The sequence below is a fragment of the Ceratotherium simum genome, chromosome 3, assembly GCF_057802395.1.
Source record: "Ceratotherium simum simum isolate JZ-2026a chromosome 3, ASM5780239v1, whole genome shotgun sequence".
Taxonomy (NCBI): domain Eukaryota; kingdom Metazoa; phylum Chordata; class Mammalia; order Perissodactyla; family Rhinocerotidae; genus Ceratotherium; species Ceratotherium simum.
This window is the reverse complement of record NC_141902.1, coordinates 26,574,877-26,595,221: the sequence shown is the minus strand read 5'-3', so window position 1 is coordinate 26,595,221 and position 20,345 is coordinate 26,574,877. Positions and strand designations below refer to the sequence as shown.

The following is a 20,345-nucleotide window of genomic DNA, read 5'->3' as shown; positions in this document are numbered from 1 at the left end:
TGGGATGCAGATTCAACAGCTTAGTGCCCCCCACAATGTCATCCTTAAAAACCCTTTTACTGGATTTCATAACGAAAGTTTCCTTTTCTTTGAAGAGAATAAAATTGCCCATCAGAATCAGATGTCCTTGGGAGGGAACAGTATGATGCCAAATGTGTACTCTCCTCAGAAGTAGGTGGAATCCCCTATGTTTCACACCATCGTTATTCCATAATCTCCAGTCTTCCTCAGCATTTCTAAACAGAGAGAAAGAAGTTTAGCTGGACTTGAAACAGTAACTCAATCAAATGAGCTTCCTAAAGAAGTGAAATCATCTTTGTTTATTCTTTACCAGATGTAAAAAGATACTGTCTTCTAGATACAATCATCAATTTACAAGAAGTACAAAGGACAGAGGAACATATTAAACCCATCAGAAGTATACAATGAGCAAAATCCACAATACGGAAAGCTCCATAGGACAAACCTGATTTTTTAAAAATAAACTACAAAGAATAAAACAGAGTGAAGGGACCTATAGACTAAAAGAAGCTTAAAAAACATATCAACCAGTCACAGCGTGTGGTCCATAGGTGGATTCTGAATCAAACAAACTAAAATAAATGGCCTTTGAACATATTCGATTGGTGATTGTATTAAGAAATTTTAGGCGCCGTGATGCCATTGTGGCTGTGTTTTTAAAAATCAAAATTTAGAGATATATGCTAAAACAATCAAAGAGAAAATAATAAGACATCTGGGATATTTTTTTAAAAGATGGGATGAGAAAATGTAGGTGGGGGTATAAATGATACAAGACTGACCATGAATTGATAATTGATGAAACTGAGGGATGGGTACGTGGGGCTTCATTGTTCCATACTGTAGTTATCCTTAATAAAGTTATCTTTAATAAAATGAAAAATTGAAATTGGCTAGATTCGAATCCTGTCATCTCCACTGCAGTGTGACTTTGATGTATTCTTTAACCTGTCTGTGCTTCTGTTTCTTCATGTGTAAAATGGTGATGATAGAACTTACTTCACGGAGTTGAGTTGAGAATTGAACAGAATCATGTGTATACAATTATTATAAAATTAAGTTATATATAAACACACACAGACATATATGTATATATATGTAATAAAATTTTAGCACAGGTACATAGCAGGGCATCTCGACACAGTATGGACTCAATTCATGATGACATAAAGGGCAGAACTGGTTCTAGGGCCTACAACAGATTCTCATCACGTACTCCTTTCATAACACCAAGCTGCTCCTTGACATGTTTTTCAAGGACAGAACAAAGCTCTGAACAGGCAGGGACATCTTGACACTGCTTGAGAACTCACCCCAAAAGGGGGTCTGGGTGGCCTCTGGTAAAGACCCCACTCACAGCTCCCCTCCCCCCCCCCCCCACTTTCTGACAAGCCCAGATCCTGACAGAGCAGGAGCAGATGACTGATGTTTAAGGTAGACGTGCTGTTCTCAGGGGCAGGCAGGGCCACTTTAATTCCCCTGACTAGATCATTTAAGGTGTGTTTTCTCATGTTTGCTGACGAACCAAAGAAGAAATGATCTGAGATATGATCAATATTCACACCAGCCTTCACCCTGATTTGGTTTCGGCCATGAACATTATTGAAATAACTTCCAGAAAAGTTCCACATGTCAAGATAAAAGCTAACAAAGAAATGGTATTTTCCCCCCTGAGCAAATATATGACTAATAGATAAGTTGTGAGACTCTAAATCTCTATAGATGATGGAGGGTTTTTTCCCCTCTTTTAATTTAAGAGTATAGAAATATTTTTTAAACATATCTGAAATATGACTGATTGATGAATTAATTTTCCCTGAGTTGAGGTAATTATTGGCAGAAAGGATATTCTCATCCTGTATCCAGCATAAATGCAAGCTGTCTTGGGAGTGGGATGAGCTTTCTAACCTGCTTAAGAAACCAGGAGAAAGTATCACCCGCTCCCACAGCTCGGTACATCTCCTCATGCCTCTGCTCATTAACAGGAATGTGGATGCCACTGTGTCTGTACACCGATCATTTCTGCTAAAATTGTTCCCATGGCAGAATATCCTCTCTCCATGTCTACAGCCAAAAATCCTGTCTACACCTCCTGCGACCATACTTTCTGGAATGAAAATGGGGAGAACAGCAGGTAAGAAAAGATATCTGTTTCACTGCTTGTTAGTTTGGAATATGTGGCCTAGACACTGAATCGCTGTCATTTCATAATGTAAAAGCACAATTATTAAAATGTAGAGTGGTCCTGGAGAAGGTATAGTCATCTTCTTTATCCTACAAGGCCTAGCCCTCCTGACCCAAATATACAATAAATGTAATCTCTTGTCCTCCAAACTTCACAATCACTCCTTAACCCTTCTTGTACTTACACTTGATACTTCGTGTTGTGATTCTGAAAAATCATATCTACAACTACACCATGAACAGAATGACTAAAATGAAGAAGAAGAACACAGTGTTTATAAGAACATGGAGCAAAAGGAATTCTCATATACTGCTGGAGCCATGTGAACTGGTACAACTTTGGAAACCATTTGGTGATATCTACTAAAGCTGAACATAAGCATATCCTATGATCCAGCACTTAATGCTTCTAGATATATATCCAACAAAAATGTGACATATGTTCATTCATGAAACATGTACAAGAATAAGAACATATATTACATTGATAATTGCAATACCCTAAATCTAGAAAACAACCTAGATATTCAACAGCAACTTCAAGGATAAATAAATTATGATAATGGAAAATTACACAGTAATGAAAATGAATAAACTTACTATATGCTTAATGTGGAATGAATCTCACAAAATTACTGCGTGAAAGAAGTAAAACAATAGACAAAACTAATCTATGGAGTTATATGTCAGGAAAGTAGAGATAGTGATTATCTTTATGGGGAGATAGTGACTGGGAGATAGGACAGCGGAGGCTTCTGGGATGTTGGTAATGCTCTGTTTCTCAATCTGGGTGCCAGTAACATGAGTGAGTTCACTTTGTGAAAATTCAGCAAGCTCTACCCTTAAGTTTTGTGTACTTTTCTGAATGTATATTAACTTCGATAAAGTTAAAAAAATTACTCCCTATTTACCTCATTAACTAAATTCTGAGAACACCATAATTAATATTCAATCATTTTCATATCCTCACTACCCCTCACACTGTGCCATCATTTGACAGATGCTTAATAATGTTTGCTCAATGAGCAAACATTAATCTTTTTGATCCATATTTGCAAAGGTGCTGTGCTCTCTGTTCCAAGAACCCAACATGTTACTAGGTAAACTTGAACTTCCCTCTGTTGCTTGCTGGTTCCTGCCCCAAGTTCAGACCCTCAGTGTCTCACATCTGGTTTTCTGTAACAGCCTTTTAACTGTCCTCCCTCCTACCAGGGTCTCCTCCCCATAATCTTCCTCACATCCTATAGAATGATTTATTCTTTTAAAAAACACAGCGTCAATCACACCAGTCTGCTGTTTAACAACCTTCAGTGATCATCCTTTGCCTGTAATAGTAATGTTAAGGCTTTTGGTGTGGCTCTCATTGGCCTCTACAATTTTGTCATGACCTTTCTGCTTCACCAGATTAAGTCTGACTCAAGAATGAGGTTGGGGAGCTCCATAAAACCCTTGCCTACGGCCCTTTGCTCCCGTCATCACCTCTGTCTGAATGCTTGACTTCATTCTTCCTCCCAATCCTGGGGACTGTCTCAGATCGTTCCTGCCTCATGAAGAGTTTCCTGGTCACTCCAGCCCACTGCCATCTCTCCCTTCTTAGGAAAAGTCCTGTCGCTAATTATTGGCTCTGATAAATTACCTGGTATTTTTCAAATATTTCAATTGCATCACCTAATTTTACAATGCACTTTCACAAGCATTATCTCATTTGCTCCTCATAATAATGTTGTGAGCAAGAGAAGGTACAGAGAATTAATCTCATTTCACAGATTAAAAAACTAAGGTTCAGAGAAGTGAAGTGACTTGAACCAGTGTACTAGGCCAAGGGTGGAGCCCATTCTCATCCAAGAGCTCTACACCAAATCACCTGGCTGTGAGTTCATATCTTATCACTCCAAAAAGATTACACATATTTTGAAATGTGTTTACACTTTTGTATCCCTCATAGCACTGGACAAGGCACTTAGGGCACTGTGCAGAGTCGGGTCATTTTATTTCAACATTGTCCCCTCTCGGCTCAAGGACTAATAAAGGCACACGACTGCCCGATAGGACTCCTGTAGCAACAGCTGAGTGGTTGGAAGAAGCACATCACTGCATCTGCAGAATGGTCTAGCTTTGGGGAGAAGGGAGGAGGGAAGAGCCCTTCAAAGGTCAGGGCAGCTTTAATTTTACCCCCATATCCTAGGCTCTAAATTGAAAAAAGTTTCAAAGGAGGCCAGCAAGGATTGTGGCAATGGGCTTCAAGAACCACAATTTAATCACAAATAAGCTTCAGATCAATCAAATCCCAAGGACCGCTCCTCAAATAATGCAACTTTCAGGCAAAATGGAGAACTTCTTGATTTTGAAACTCAGCTTTATAAAATTTAAGATATATTAATATGAAACAATTTTATTTATTCCAATGGCGACACCATACCTGATCTTTCTGGAAGATAGTCAGAGAACTAATGTGATGAAGGAGGAGAAGGAAGAAAGCACTAGGTGTGTGTCTGGAGACCCGAACCTGAAGGTCAATCTGCCTTCTTCCCTGACCTTCTGGACTCCTGCACACTGAGTGTGAGACACCTGAGCATCAGAGGTTAAACATCTTGACAGACAGGCGTGAGAAAGGGAGAGGGAGATGGAAGAACAAAATAAATCCAAACACTGGAAGTAAGACATTCAAACAGGTTTTCCTCACCTCTTGATAAATGCATCAGCTGTCTGTTTCCAGTCTGGTCCCTCATCCCACACGCCTGGGCCTGGGTTCGAGGGAGTGTGAACAGGAAATAGGGTTTGTTTTATTGATCTGCTTCTCACTTGACTGACAGCAATTTGAGATAGGAATCGTGTCTCGTTTTGGTTTATGTTTTTTGACAGAGCTTTACATATCGTGGATAACTCTGTAAATTTCCAGAATCAATGTGTGCGCTTAGGGATTCCTGAAGGTGCACAATAGTTTAAGAACAACTGGTGATCTTCTTAGCCAGAGAATCTTGCCAGTGTGATAACTCTACTCAAGACCCTAATTTTAGTAACAGTTAAAACAAAGTTAATTTAAATTGGTGAGAAAATAAATTTAGGTGAATATTTATTATTTGAAGAAGGTGATTCTTGTGTTCAACTGATTTAGTCACAGCCATTGTTACTGTGTTGACAGCATTGCCCCTGAGAGCCTGTGTAAGAAAACATCACAGTGTCTGCACTCAGAGTCCCAATGCCGTAAAACGGTTCATGTGAGCAGGAAACAATGTTCTGACTTCTTACTATTAGACAATAACACCTGGCATAAAGTAAACCCAATCCTAGAGAAATAACAAGCTATGAAAATAACCCTTTTAAATCTTTTTCTGGGTTTATTTCAGTAGCACAAATAATTACAAAGGAAACCAGATAAACAAGCCAACAGACCCTGAGCAAACGGTACTTTTAGTTAAGATTCCTGAATTCCCTAATAAAACAAATAAACAGGAGACAGAAAAATACCATATGCATGCCTCTGGAATGAAGAGAGCCTGGCTGATAATATTAAGCATCTAACCTTGACTTTCTAAAAGAAAATAGTTGGATTAAAACAGTGATGTGACAAGAAGTGAAAAGATGGTGTTTCAAGACCAAGTTACTTGGCTGGCCCGGTGGTGTAGTGGTTAGGTGCAAGAGCTCCGCTTTGGTGGCCTGAGGGTTCGCAGGGATTCTGGGCTCACACTATCGCACCACTTGTCAAGCCATGCTGTGGCAGTGTCCCATATAAAGTGGAGGAAGATGGGCACGGATGTTAGCCCAGGGCCAATCTTCCTTGGCAAAAAGAGGAGGATTGGCATCGGATATTAGCTCAGGGCTGATGTTCCTGACACACACACACAAATAAAATAAAAATAAAAACATTTATAAAAATAAAATAACCAAGTTGCCTGAGTGAGGTTACCTATCCCTCCTGAGGCTAAAGTTGTAAGGCTGCTGTCATCCAATTGTGGTCCAGGGACCCCTGAAAGACCCTTTCAGGGAGCCTGGGACACCATACTCAGTGAGTTTCCTCTCGTGTGTACTCAGCCAAAAATTCAAAGTGACCCCCCCCGTCGTTTTCTCTCTCTCTCTCACTGTGCACATCCCTCCTCTCTGGTCCACTGGTCCACAAATTCTAGATGCTTCATTTCCCCAAACTCCTCTTCTGTCTCAACACAGTGAGTCAGCTGGGATATTTCTGGCAAATCCTCCCTGCACTGGTGCCTAGAAACCACCTCCAGGAAGTAAGCTGGGGTGATGTTAGAGTTCACCTCATTTACTTTCCTTGTTTCTGTGCTGCCTGTAGCCCAATGTCCAAAAGTTATTGTTTCATTTTGTCTAATCTTCTACTTGGAAAGTCAACTCTGCCTTTATCAGTGAAACAGTAATTTATTTATATTGTATTTGACAAATGTATCAGTCCATCACGGGTTGGGGAAAAAACTGCTCATTCAACCACAGATTATTTGAGAACTGCACAAGATAATGTTTCCTCTATCAGATGGCATGTTGTTTGAATCTTGGAGATGAATAGAACTAGTTAAATTAAAGGACTGGAGGAGACTAGGGAGGACTTTCTAGAAGGAGGGATCCTTCTCTGACCCATGGGAACCAGGGGGACACATGGAAGGAAGAGAACTAGATTATTTCACTTAAAATATTTAGTAATAATCCTTTAAGAATTATTTAGATCTCTGTACCTTTAGAAAATGATTTAAGTAATAATTGAATAATTTCCCAAACATAGTTGTGAACATATAAAGAGAATGTTTAGTGCTTTCTTCTTATAGTCCCAGCCCATTCTTCTGTACCTATCCTTCAGGCAATTTTTAGAAGGAATAGGGTCAGAAATGGCTGAGGTGCAATTTTCGGCATGACCATCAGGCAGTGCTGCTTCCTTCAGATGTGGTTACAGGTTTTTTCAAGCAGTAGTTTGACTCGCCTTCCTTTGTAGCCACAAAACAGACTGTTGCTGTGCAGAAGGGGCTCTTAGTTTATGAGTGAGGAGTTTCTATAAGATCTCGCTGGACACTAGCCTATTGGATTTGGTGTACTCCAGGGAGCAAGGATCATTTTCTTCTGCGAAGATGCTTTCTGCCACCTGCTCAGTTCTTGTGATCTTAATACTCAGTAAGTAACAATTTATCCTAAATCTTAGTGGCTTTTCATTTTTCTGTAATCATAGATTACATAGATAATGAAATCATAGATAACCTTTCATTTTCTTCTCTGGCTGAAAACTCTCCTCCTGTACATTCTAACATAACAGAGTAATTATTTTCTAGGAGGGACCGATGGAGACTCAGTGACCCAGACAGAAGGCCCAGTCATCCTCTCAGATGGGGCACCTGTGATCCTGAACTGCACTTACCAGACCAGTGATTCAATGCCGTTCCTTTCCTGGTATGTCCAGTATCTCAATAAAGCTCCTCAACTCCTCCTGAAGAGCTCAACAGAAAACCAGAGGACAGAGCATCAAGGTTTTCAGGCCAACCTTGTTAAGAGTGACAGCTCCTTCCATCTGCAGAAACCCTCAGTGCAAATGTCAGACTTGGCCGTGTACTACTGCGCTCTGAGAGACACAGTGAGGGGGACTGCAGGGTGAGCTGAACACAAACCCACAAGGCACAGGAGGGGCTGAAGGTGAGCTGCCCTAGGAGGGAGAGTTACATTCTCTCGCTAGGCAGTGTTGAGTTTATTTAGAGTTTCCTCAGGACAATGAACCAAGCTCAGATCTAATTCCTAGAAACCTAGAGGTTGGGAATTGCTCTGCAGATGGGATAAGGTGATGTCAGTGTTGAAGAGAACCCAATCTTTGATCCCCGGAAGTGCCCATGCTCAGCCAGGAAGGCTCCTCTCTTCTCCAAACTACAAAACCTCTCATAGGAAATAGTTCCAGGAAAACCTTGTCATGGGATTAATCTCTACCAATATATTTTAAATATTTAAAAGCCCAAGAAATCTTGTGCTTTTCATGCAACATTCATGAACCAAACAGGGGACATAGAATCTGGTCTTTAGTATCCTGCATAATCTCTGCAACTAAGCTGGGTTTTGCCCCTCCCTGGCTCAGTTCCTGCTGCAGACAGTTCAACCCAGCTCCCCATTAACCCTTCATTCCATAAAGCTGCCCAGGAAACACTGCTATGGAGGGACTGGCAGGCCGACACTGAGGGATGTCCCCTCCTCCCGTCCACACTACACATTAGGTGAGAGGCAGCCAGTCAGGAAAGGCTGTGTCCAGGGAATCCTCACTCTGCGTGTTCAATCTCCTCTCCCATCACCAGATCTTTAAATCCCAAGGATGTGATGTGGTCAGTCACTTGGGTTGGGCTTTAGATTCGATCATAATTCCTCTGAAAGGAGGCCAGGATTTTGACTCATCTCAGCTCTTTAAACTAAAACATTTCAATATTCTTATATGTTTCTCTGTAAAACAAGAAAGAGCTGTATGCAAAGATCATGGATGCCTCTCACAGGAAGAACCCATGTCAGTCTATAGAGAAAGAAATATAAAGAGTATAGAGAATAGGAAAGTATATTAGTCGGCTTGGGCTGCCATAACAAATACCACAGGATGGGTGGCTTAAGCAACAGAAATTTATTTTTTCACAGTTCTGGAGGCCTGGACCCAAGATCTAAGTACCAGCAAGTTAGGTTCCTGGCGAGTCTCTCTTCCTGCCTGGCAGACGGCTGCCCTCTTACAGTGTCCTCACGTGACCTTTCCTCTGTACGAAAGTGCAGAGAGAGAGAGAGACAGATCTAATGTCTCTTTCTATTCTTACAAGGACACCAGTCCTGTTGGATTAGGGCCCCTCCCTTATGATCTCATATTACTTTATTACCTCCTCAAAAGCCCTGTCTCCAGATATAGTCACATTGGAGGTCAGGGCTTCAGCATATGATTTTTAGGGAGGCACAATTCAGTCCATAAGAGAAAGATACACACTGTCTATTATTAACTAGGGAGCCAAATGGATGATGTAATCCCATGTTTCTGGATTCCCAATTTGAGCCATAATAGCAGACACAGGAAAACAAGGGTCTCTCACCTGAACATTGATCAAACTTCAAACCATAGGATAAACAACTCTCAATTTTAATAATAAACAATGGAGAATTCTCTTGGGCTCTTTTTACTGACCTTATGACTTCAGCTGCGCTGTAAATTGAGAAGTTGACAGAGATGGGAGCAAGGAGACCCAGGGTTTATTCCTCCCATGCCTCCTTTCTTAGTTATTCTTGGTTTGCCGTTTCACCCAAATCCTTGCTTCCTCCCCATCTGTCCTGTTCTATGCCCTAGTAGTCCAACCTCTGTGGGTGGGAAGAGAGAGAGATAAAGTATATTTTTTTGCCCCCTGCCTGCTAGGATGTAGTGGTTCTGACATTGGCTAATGGACTAAATGTTTGAGTCCCTCAAAATTCATATGTTGGAGTGCTAACCCCCCATGACATGGAGTTTGGAGGAGGAACCTTTGGGAGGTAATTAGGTTTGGATGAGAGAGGGGCCTCCTTGATGGGATTAGTGTCCTTATTCTTTTTAAGACCTTTTTTGGGGGGCAATATAATAAACACAAAGAAGGCCCCACCTAGGACAACACAATCAAAATTCTGAAAAAAAAATAAAAGATCAGACTTTAAAAAGCAGTCAGAAGAAAAAGAGAGATACATTACATGCATGTAGGAAGAATAATACAAATGATAATCGACTTTTTACCAAAAACACTGGAAACCAGAAGACAATGAAAAAACATATTTAAAGTGCTGAAAGAAAAAAAAAAGTGACCACCTAGAATTCTGTGGCCAGCAAAAATATCCTTTAGAAACAAAGGCAAAATAAATATTTTGAGAGAGACAAAAGTGAAGATCACTTGTCTCCAGCTGACCTGAGCACAAGAAATGCTGAAAGAAAGTCTTCATGCTATATAGATGTCACATGGAAACTCAGATTCACAAAAAGAAGCAAAGAATGCTAGAAAGAGTACATATCTGGGCAAAATTTTAAAAGTTTTCTTGGTAATTTTAATAAAATAATTTACTTTAAAAAGCTATTGTGTCTTTAAATCAAAATTAAAACAAAGTGTTGTGGGTGTTTATAATGTATTCAGATGTAAAAAGAAGATATTTTCTTCATAAAAGGAAATAATGTTATTTGAAAATGGACTGGGATAAATTAAAGATGCATATTTTAATCTCAAAAGCTACTGCTGTACTAAAAATAGCACGAAACAAGTAGACAATATCTTTGAGACCTCAGAGTAGGCAGAGATTTCCTCGGCATGGTGTAAAATATACTAACCATGAAAGAAAGATTGGTAAGCAGGACATAAGCAAAATTTAAAATTTCTACTTATCAAAAAACAATATGAAGAAAGTCAATATGCAAACTAAAGTCTGTAAAAAAAAATTCCAGAAAGATAAATCTGTAGAAAGATTATTTCCAGAATATATACAAGGAACTCTCATAAATCAACAGTAAAAGATAACACAACAACAAAACACATCAATAGGATGACTAATATGTACATAAAATACACTCAGCATCGTTAGTTATTAGGGAGATGCAAACTAAACCCATATTCAGACGCCATTCACCCTCACTGGAAGGACTAAAACAACCTCCAATATTGGCAAGTATATGAAACAACTGGACCTTTCACGAACCGCTGGTGGGAATGCAAAATGATAGTCAATTTGGGGAGGTGCTAAGGCCCAGCAAATCCACTAACAGGTCTTTACTGAAGAGAAGTGAAAACATGGAGCACAAATGCCCCATACAAAAATGTGTGTAGCAGCCTCATTCATATTTGCCACAAACTGGAAACAACCCAAATGTCTATCGAGAGGAGAATGTGCAAACAATTATGGTACATGAGGACTGTTTCTCAGTGATACAAAGGAATGAACCACTGACAGCAGCAGGGTGGGTCTCTAAATCCTTACACTGAGCAATAGAAGTCAGACTCTCCTGCCCAAACACTAATGATTCCATTTATATGAAATTCAAGAACATAAAAAACAAAACTATGGTTAGAAGGAAAAAGGTGGTTTCCTCTGGGAAGGAGGGTTTGACTGGAGAGGGGCACAAGGGGACTTTCTGGGGTGAAGGAAATATTCTCCATTTTGTGTGGGTGGTGACTATACAGGTATATAAAATCCTCAAACACATTGAAATGAGCATACAGGAACCATGATTTTATTGTAAGTAAATTATACTTCAATGAAAAAGGAACCGCAATAAAATAAAATAACCTACACACAGAGAGATGGGAACCTGCAGAATTAGAGAGCTAGATGAATTGTCACAATTCCAAAAACCCAGGTAACCAGCATCCATATGGAGAAACAAGACATTACCCATGTGTCAGGCCACTCCTGTCTTGACCACCCCAAGTAACCACGATCCTGACATCAACTGCACAGATTAGTTTTCTCTGTTTTTCTGCTTTATGCAAATAGAATCATTTAGCATGTTCTCTGGTATCTGGCTTCTTTTACACAATCTTACCTTTGTGAGATTTATTGGTATTATTATGTGTGGCTGTAGATCTTTATTCTCAGAGCTGTACAGTATTCCATTTTCTTTAATCATTTCATTTGTGTGTATTCAGCCTCTCAGAGCACATTAATGTCCCGCCAATCTTTGTTGATTTTGAGTCTCGAGCATTGTCAGAGGGGTTGGGCGTGGGCTGTAATCACAGCAGACAACAGCTGTTCTGTAACAATTAGAAAAGCACAAATAAATTTCTGCAACAACTACACAAAGCTGGACAAATTAATTTTCTCTGTGTATATTTTATTTTATTTTGGTTCTCTTCTTTATTGAGGTATAATATTTTTCTACAATGAAATGCTCAGATCTTACATGCTCGGTTCAATGTGCCTTGAGAATTACATACCTCCATGTAACAAAACAATATACAGAATATTTCCTTTACCCCAGACGCCCCCTTGTGCTTTTCTTCAGTCAAATCCCTCTTCCTAGAGACAATCACTTTCTGATATTTTTATCACTAGTGGAATCATCCTTGACATTTAAAAATTCTATTTTCTCATAATGTAACACGGATGTTAGATGTCACTAAATTAATATATTCATTTAGGGAAGAAAAAATAAGTAGGTGATTAAAAGCAGCAATCAACTGACTCACAATGATAAATCAGCACATTGATGCTAGGCAAATCAGACACCAGCTTCCGTGCTGCTGAGACATAAAGCTATAGAGGTCCTGCTCCCAGTGAAAGCCTTTGAGCCACAGCTGCTGTGGCAGTGGGATGAAGAGGCATTTGCAATTTTTGAATGGCTGCATTTTTGGTATAAGAAAATAAGGATGAATGATCTCGAAAGTTTGACTGTACTCCTCTTGCCTACGGGGTGCAATATTCGAAAGCAAGATTTTTTTAGCATAATTGGTAATTAAAGTACAAAATGACTAGATAGGCAGGTTAGAATCTCCAACCACATCAACAATGGCATGACACAGGCAAACTGATGTCAGCAAATCACATTTCCTGTCCTGGCACAGAAGCGTCTTACAGTTCAGTAATTGTGCACATGCCCTGTCAGGCACAGGCCAGGTGTTGAGACCTGAATCTGAGACAGAACACAGCACATTTCACTCAGAGGAGAACTTCCAACATGCTGCTCTCTGGCCTGCTGAGAGTAGTCACAACCTGCATCTGCCTTGGTAAGGCTGGTAAGGATGGCCACAAACACAGCTCAGGCTCCTCTCAGCTCCCAAGTTTGGGGGTAGAGGCAGGTTATTATTGTCTGGAGGGTCTTTGGAGAGCAGAGTTAGAGGGCAGGGGACTCAGAACTCTCAGTCTACATTAGTTCCATAAAACCTGATGGTTACCACCAGGAGGATCAGCCTAATTCTCCTTCTCTTTATTTGCAGGATCCAGCATGGCCCAGAAGGTAACTCAAGCCCAGCCTGCAGTTTCTGTGCTGGAGAAGGAAGCTGCAACCTTGGATTGTGTATATGAAACTAGTAGTTATGGTTATTATTTATTCTGTTACAAACAAACACCAAGTGGGGAAATGATTTTCCTTATTCATCAGGATTCTTACAGTGAGCAAAATGCAACAAAGGATCGGTATTTTTTGAACTTCCGGAAACCAGCCAGTTCCATCAGCCTCAGCATCACAGCCTCACAGCTCGGGGACTCAGCAGTGTATTTCTGTGCTCTGAGAGAGGCCACAGTGATGTGGGTGCCTGTGGGAGCCCCACAAAAACCTCAGATCTCAACATGAGGCATACCCGACCTGTGAACACCTGGGCGAGAGTCTCAGTGTGGACAGGAAGGGGCAGGGACCGTGTGAGCAGTAGTGGGGGGTTTAGAGGAGGAAGCTTCACTCTAAGGAAAATGCTCTATCTCTGGCTCAGAGAGCATATCTAAAGTGTCACTCATCAAAAGATCTTTGTCTTCAGTTCTTTATCTTGAAGTAGATCAGTTGGCAAAATATTTAAAAAAAAAATTTTTTTGTGGTGATTCTGTTAAAGTGGCAGACCCCAAATCTAAATGGCTTCCCTGTTCCAGCCTGTGCTGCCAAAGTTGATGCTCGTCACACTGCACCCCAGATCCGTCCCGGTGTTAAAGGGGACTTTAGGAAGCTTCAGTGGAAGGACCAGGACCTCCCAGAGACTGAAGCTGGGTCTGTTCTCTTTCTTGTTCGTACTTTTGGTTTCAAGAAGCCCCCCCTCTGTCCCCTTCGGATTACTCCCTGCCCTTCCAGGAAATCACCAACCCCACAGATCAGTTTTGCTGGTTTTTGAACTTTATATAAATAGAATAATATCATTTGGATTTTTTTATATCTAGATTCTTCTCTTAATATTATATTTCTAAGATTCATCCATGTTGTGTACAGTTTAGTTTGTTGGTTCTCATTGCTGTATGAATATACCACAGTTTATTTAGCCATCTACTTAAATGGTTATTTGGATTTTTCTAGTCTTTGGCTGCTATCAACAGTGTTGTTATGAATATTCTCATACATGCTCTTTGGTGGACATATTTACACACTGCTATTGGGCATATATGTTAGAATTTCTAGATCAAAGAGTACACCTATATCTGGCTTTAATTCTTCCACTACTTAAGCCCTCAAAAATAGTACTAATGACTTCTGTGTTGTAAGTAACAGAAATTTTCAGTTCTCATCACAGCTGACCTTTCAGAAACTTTTGACACGTGAGTTGTGACCACTTACTCTTTCTTAAACTCTCTCTTCCTCAGGCTTCTCTGACAAACCACTCTCTGGGGTTCTTACCTACTTCTTGGGCTGCTTGCTCTTTGACTCCTGCACACGCTCTCATCTCCCTTCCGATTATTAACTGCTGGACGTTTGTGAGCTTTAGCCTTAGGCTGTCTCCTCTCCTGATGTTGTTCTCTCTGTGATGTTTTATCATGCCTGTGACTCACATATTTACGTCCCTGTACCAGGCCTCACCAGCTACTTTCTCTTAGCTTTGACTCAATTAAAAACATATGAGTCACCTATCTGTCATGTATATACGTAGATAAAAATAATAGAATAATCAGCCTTCTGGCCATAAATGTAGTACAGTAAGAGAAATTGTCATTGCAACCTAGAATGACCCTCTACATCCTCCGAACTCCTGGGCACTCATTTCAAACTCTCTGAGCAATCTTTTGAATCTCCCTAACTTGACTTGAGGAAGATTGGAAATGCCTCACCCCCACGGCTTCACTCCTAATCTCTCCAACTCTTAGTGAATTTTCAACTTTCTCATACATCTTTACTGTAGATAATAGGCTAAGGAAAGTAAAAAAAAAAAAATGTTTTTTTTTGTTTGTTTTGCAAGCTTCCCCAAGCATGTATTGTGGTCTCTTTCCATGTGGTCTCATGTATTGAAGGCTCTCTCCGAAGTCCAAGACAAAAGGAAATGTTGCAGTTAATATACTTTTATGTATCTACATCTATATCTATACTTATGTATAGATTTTTAAAATTCCTGTTATGTCTATAACTGTGAGCTCTATAGGGTCAGGAAACATATGTACTGTACATTACACAGTACTTGGCACATAGTGGTTGCACATTAAATATTTGTTGACTAAAGAAGAATAATTAATTGATACATCAACAGACACAGAGCTTCTATCCTTTGGATGCTGTTAGATAAGCATGGATTAATTATTTCTTGTACTTGTCCATTTCTCATCACCATGAGAACACTCCTTTTTGCATGTGCCATAAATTCCCTTTCTGTTTCTACGGATTTTTCTTATATGGCACCATTTCCAGTTTTGCAAATAAGAGTCCTACAAAGCTAAGAGCGGTAGTGGGGGAGGTGTCCAGGCTGAAAGAAAATCACAGTTAACTCAGCTCTGTGTCCCCATAGTTTTCCTTTCTGTCATCCTAATTTCTGGGCACAAATGAAATTACCTTTGTACTGGAGATGTTCTCCATACACTGGATGCTGCCCTTCTGTACAACTGGATGAGGTCAGACCATCTGTTGCCATTAGTCTTTACTATTGCCATGGCTTGCTCTGCTTCTTTGCATATATTTTTTTCAAGTCTAGTGACCTAGTTGATTTACTTAGCTTTGGGGTAGTCTTACCATTGGGAGTCCTAGCCTAAGACTTAAGGAAAATGATCCTGTTTTTCTAATTTCCTAACTTTGTTTCCAAGGGCTGAATTACTTCAATCAAGAATCCTTTAGGGGCCGGCCCCGTGGCTTAGCGGTTGGGTACGCGCGCTCCGCTGCTGGCAGCCCGGGTTCAGATCCCGGGCGTGCACCGACGCACCGCTTCTCCGGCCATGCTGGGGCCGCGTCCCACATGCAGCAACTGGAAGGATGTGCAGCTGTGACGTGCAGCTATCTACTGGGGCTTTGGGGAAAATAAATAAATAAATAAAATCTAAAAAAAAAAAAGAATCCTTTAAAGCTCCTGGATTCTTAACCCTTAAGAAAACTTTAGAAAGTATTACTCACAATTGCAATACTGGTCTTTTCAAAATCCCCCCACGAGAGATAAATCAGAACTCTGCCCCCGGGACAGTAGGAAGAAGCATCACTACATCCTGGGAACTGAGCTCTTTGGCCTTGGGACTGTGGCTGTGACAAGAGGGAGATGAAAGCATGTATTTTAGAAAAAAGTAATAACAAAAAGAGGGATTTTTCATTCTTGGGGCAATTTGAAGAGAATATTCTTTTCTTAAGAAACACGTGCTCAATTATCAGGAAAGAAGTTATAGACAAGGCAGGAGAATCTCACTTTTAGTTCAGCTTGATGACTTAAAGATGGATGGACATTTTTCTCAGAGAATTTGAAAATTCAAAAGAATGTGAATGTTAGGAAAGATTACAGTTATCCTTGATCATAAGATAGATGTAACCATGTTCCAAATTTGTACTAGAAATCATTGCCCTGTAATACATGATAGGGAATTTCAGAGGCTGATGAGTTGAGAAGGGTTTGGTTTGGGTCTTATATTTTTAAATTTATTTTTCCATGGAGAAATCATAGTAAGTATAAAAAGGGAAATTAAAGGCTCAAAATTTAAGAAGTTTTTTCACTCTCTATGAGAAGTCCTCAACCTACATTTTGGTTTTGCTGCTTTGAGCTGGTTACTTGATCACAGCAAACAGGTAAAGCTTAAGACAAAGATAATGACACATTCCTCTTAAAAAAAAATCCTTTAAAATATGAGCATTATAAAAAATTAACTCAAAATGGATCATGGGCTTAAATGTAAAGCATAAATCTATGAAACTTTTAGAAAAAAGGTAGGAGAAATTTTCAGGGCCTGGGGCTAGGTGAAGAGTTCTTAGATTTGATGCCAAAAGCATCACACACTCACACTCACACACACACATTGGACTTCATTAAAATCAAAAACTTTTCCTCTGCAAAAGACCCTGTTAAGAATATGAAAAGATAAGCTACATACTGGGAGTAAATATTTACAAACCAGGTATCTGACACAGGACTTGTATCTAGAATATGTGAAGAACACTCAAAACTCAACACTAAAAACAGCAAAAATCTGGAAACAGCCCATATGTCCTTCGATGGATGACTGGTTAAGCAAACTGTGGTAAACCTACCTTGGAATACTACTCAGAAATAAAAAGGAATAACCAGGTTGGATACACCCAATAACTTGGATAGATCTGATGGTTTTTTTACTCATGCTGAGTGAAAAAAAAAACAATGTCAAAAGGTTACTACTATATGATTCTGTTTATATAACACCATTGACATAACAAAATTGTAGAAGTGAGAAGAGGTTAGTGATGGTCAGGGGTTAATGATGGGAGGATGGGATGCATGTGGCTACAGAGGGGTAGCATGGGGAAGTGCTGTGGTCATGAAATAGTTGTGCGTCTTTATTGTGGCAGTGAATCGATACATATGATACACATCAATGCAAGAATCTGAAATACGTAAAGTTGCATAGAACTACACAAACACACACACATGAGTGCATATAAAAGTGGAAAACTAGATAAACTCTGTTGACTGTACCAGTGTCAGTTTCCTGGTTTAGATACTACTGGAGGAGAGGGGTGAAGAGACACTGGGACCTCTCTGTACATTTTTTGAAACTTCCATGAATCTATAATTATTTTAAATTAAAAATATTTTTTAAAATTAAAATTTTTGTAAAACTCCCAACTGTGAATCATCTTCTCTGGCTCTGTTACACATCACATATTCAGCCCCTTGGTTCCTTTAGTTTCTACCCTGCAAAGAGCCCTTGCACTAATCGTGCAGTTATCTTTTTCACCTTCTTTCTGACATGCACATATTCAGAAATAGAGAAAAACTGTTTATTTATACAAATGGTGGTTAACTTAACAGGATAAACACGTGCTCAATGACAAAATCCAATGGTGTGTCATAGAATCAAACAAATTAAGCACTACTAGTTTGCCATAGATATCTTAGCCTAGTGTTGCTAATTTCAATATTCTTAGAAAAAACAGCTTGGGATTTAAGTCAAGATATTATTAAAGTTAATTTTCGTGAGGTAATTACTCTCTAAATTCAATAGCTCTTATTTCTGTAGGAATATGATATTGTCTAAAATATGATTACTTTGAAATTTTCACTTACTTATTTGAAACTAGACATGCTGATTCTAAAATTCAAGTGAAGACTAAATATGCAGAAAATAAGAAACAGTTTTGAAACAAGAATAATGGGGGTGGGGTGGAGACAAGCTCTATCACATTAAATAATATCATAAAGCTGGAATAATTAAAAATAGCTGTTACTAGCAAATGTATAACTAGATAGGCTGATAGAAGAGAAGAGAGAAGAAAGAAACAGAAACAAACTACATGCAGACAATTACTATACTACAAGGTTAATACTAATCAGGGGGAAAACAATTGACTATTCAACAGATAATCATCTGTTGAATCCTTGATGATAATCATCATCTACATCAATATATATTTCAAAGGATTCTCACAGCAATTCTATAAGATGTGTACTATTCTGTCTCCATTATTCAGTTGAGGAAACTTAGAGAGAGTCACTGAGCAACTTGTTCAGAATCTCACAGCAAATAAACTATAGAGCTGGAGTTTGATTCCTGTCATTCTAACTCCAAAGCTAACACTTAAACAGAATTTTGAGTAGACTTTTCAAAGAGAGACATGCAAATATATTTAAAAATTATTCTCTAAATCTCAGCTTTACTAATAATAAAGAAATAAAAAATGATATTGTGAATTCGTATTTTTCACTTATTAAATCAAGAAAGATAAAAAAGTTTGATTATGTAATATGTTGGCAAGGGAATGGAGAAACAGACACTCTGACACATTTTAAATGTGTAAATTGCTGTTTGTTTAGAGGCACATTGGCAATGCTTATTAAATGAAAAATGCATGGATCCTTTGTCTCAGTTTTTAACTTTCAATAATTATTTTGTTTGTGTTGGCAAACTTCTTTGTATGAGGACATTCATTTCAGCATACTCTGTGGCAGTAAGAGATTGGAAATAATTTAAAATTGCAAAAATACAAAACTGCTTAAGTAAAATATGGCATATCCATACAGTGGTATGCCATGTGGCCATTTTGCGTGACAAAAAGCAACGCACAGAATTGCGTGTATAGGTTTGTCTGACAATAATGAATGTGTATGTGTGAGAGAGATAGTAGCCTCTATGGATGAACTGTGGTACTGAAGGATAAATGAGGAAGGAAGACTAAAATTTACTGTATATTATTTATATCATGTAAAATGCTTATGATTTGCGTCGATAATACTTACCCCCTACCCCCACCCAGGTGACTTTCTGATCTCTCTCAAGTTCTGAAATGGAGAGTTCTTTTTTCCATCTGCTATACTCTTCCCTCCCTCCCTGCTAAGATCTGTCAAGTTTGTGAGCCTGAGTTTTGGTCACACATGGTCCCTGTAGCCAGGCATAAAATTACTTGATGAAATGGATTTCTTAACTTTTCTTCCTAATCTCTGTCAAAGAGGTTTCCGGACTTTTCCACAACCTAGTTGATTCTCCTTTTTTCAGCGCTCTAGTCCTTTGAAGGTTTCACCTGCTGAGATTCTTGTGTATTATAATCAATTACACCTACCCTTGGGTTAAACTCTTTTATAACCTCTGGCAGCAGTTTAAAGGCCATTCAAGGAACAATGAAACCATTAAAAGTGTCAGTAAGAGAAGGCTTTTCTGATGACTGCTTTAACCTCACATACTCTATGTCCACCAAATATCAAAAATGTCCTTCCCTCAATTTTCTTTGTAGGTGATGTGAAGTGGGTACTGTGAGACTGTGTTGGTGACCACGAGGTGGCAGTGGCTCCACTCCTCTCATTCTACGAATGCCTTAAACATCAAAAGCATGTAAGTTACTAGACGATTTGCTTTGACTGGCTGAACTATCAACAGCAAGGCTCTCTCGCTCCTCAGAGAACAAGAGCTAAGACACAGAAACAGCTCCTCAGAGAAGAGACGGTTTGGAAACATCACAAATTGTATCAAAACTGAGATATCAATTTGGAGAACATGCTGGAATGTGCCTTCATAGTCTTGTGGCTTCAGCTTGGCTGTAAGTTGGAGGTGAAGAGATGAGAACCATAAGGGCACAGTTATCCAAAACTGGGTAGAAGAGATAGGGGTTTAGTCTCAGCTCATCCCAGGTTTCT

At 39.4% G+C, this 20,345-nt stretch overlaps 1 pseudogene; it reads left to right on the top strand.

The window, feature by feature from the left end:
* The window catches only part of LOC101392596 (uncharacterized), a 34,519-nt pseudogene extending 26,827 nt beyond the window's left edge, over positions 1-7,692 (top strand).
* Positions 7,693-20,345: the final 12,653 nt, after the last annotated feature.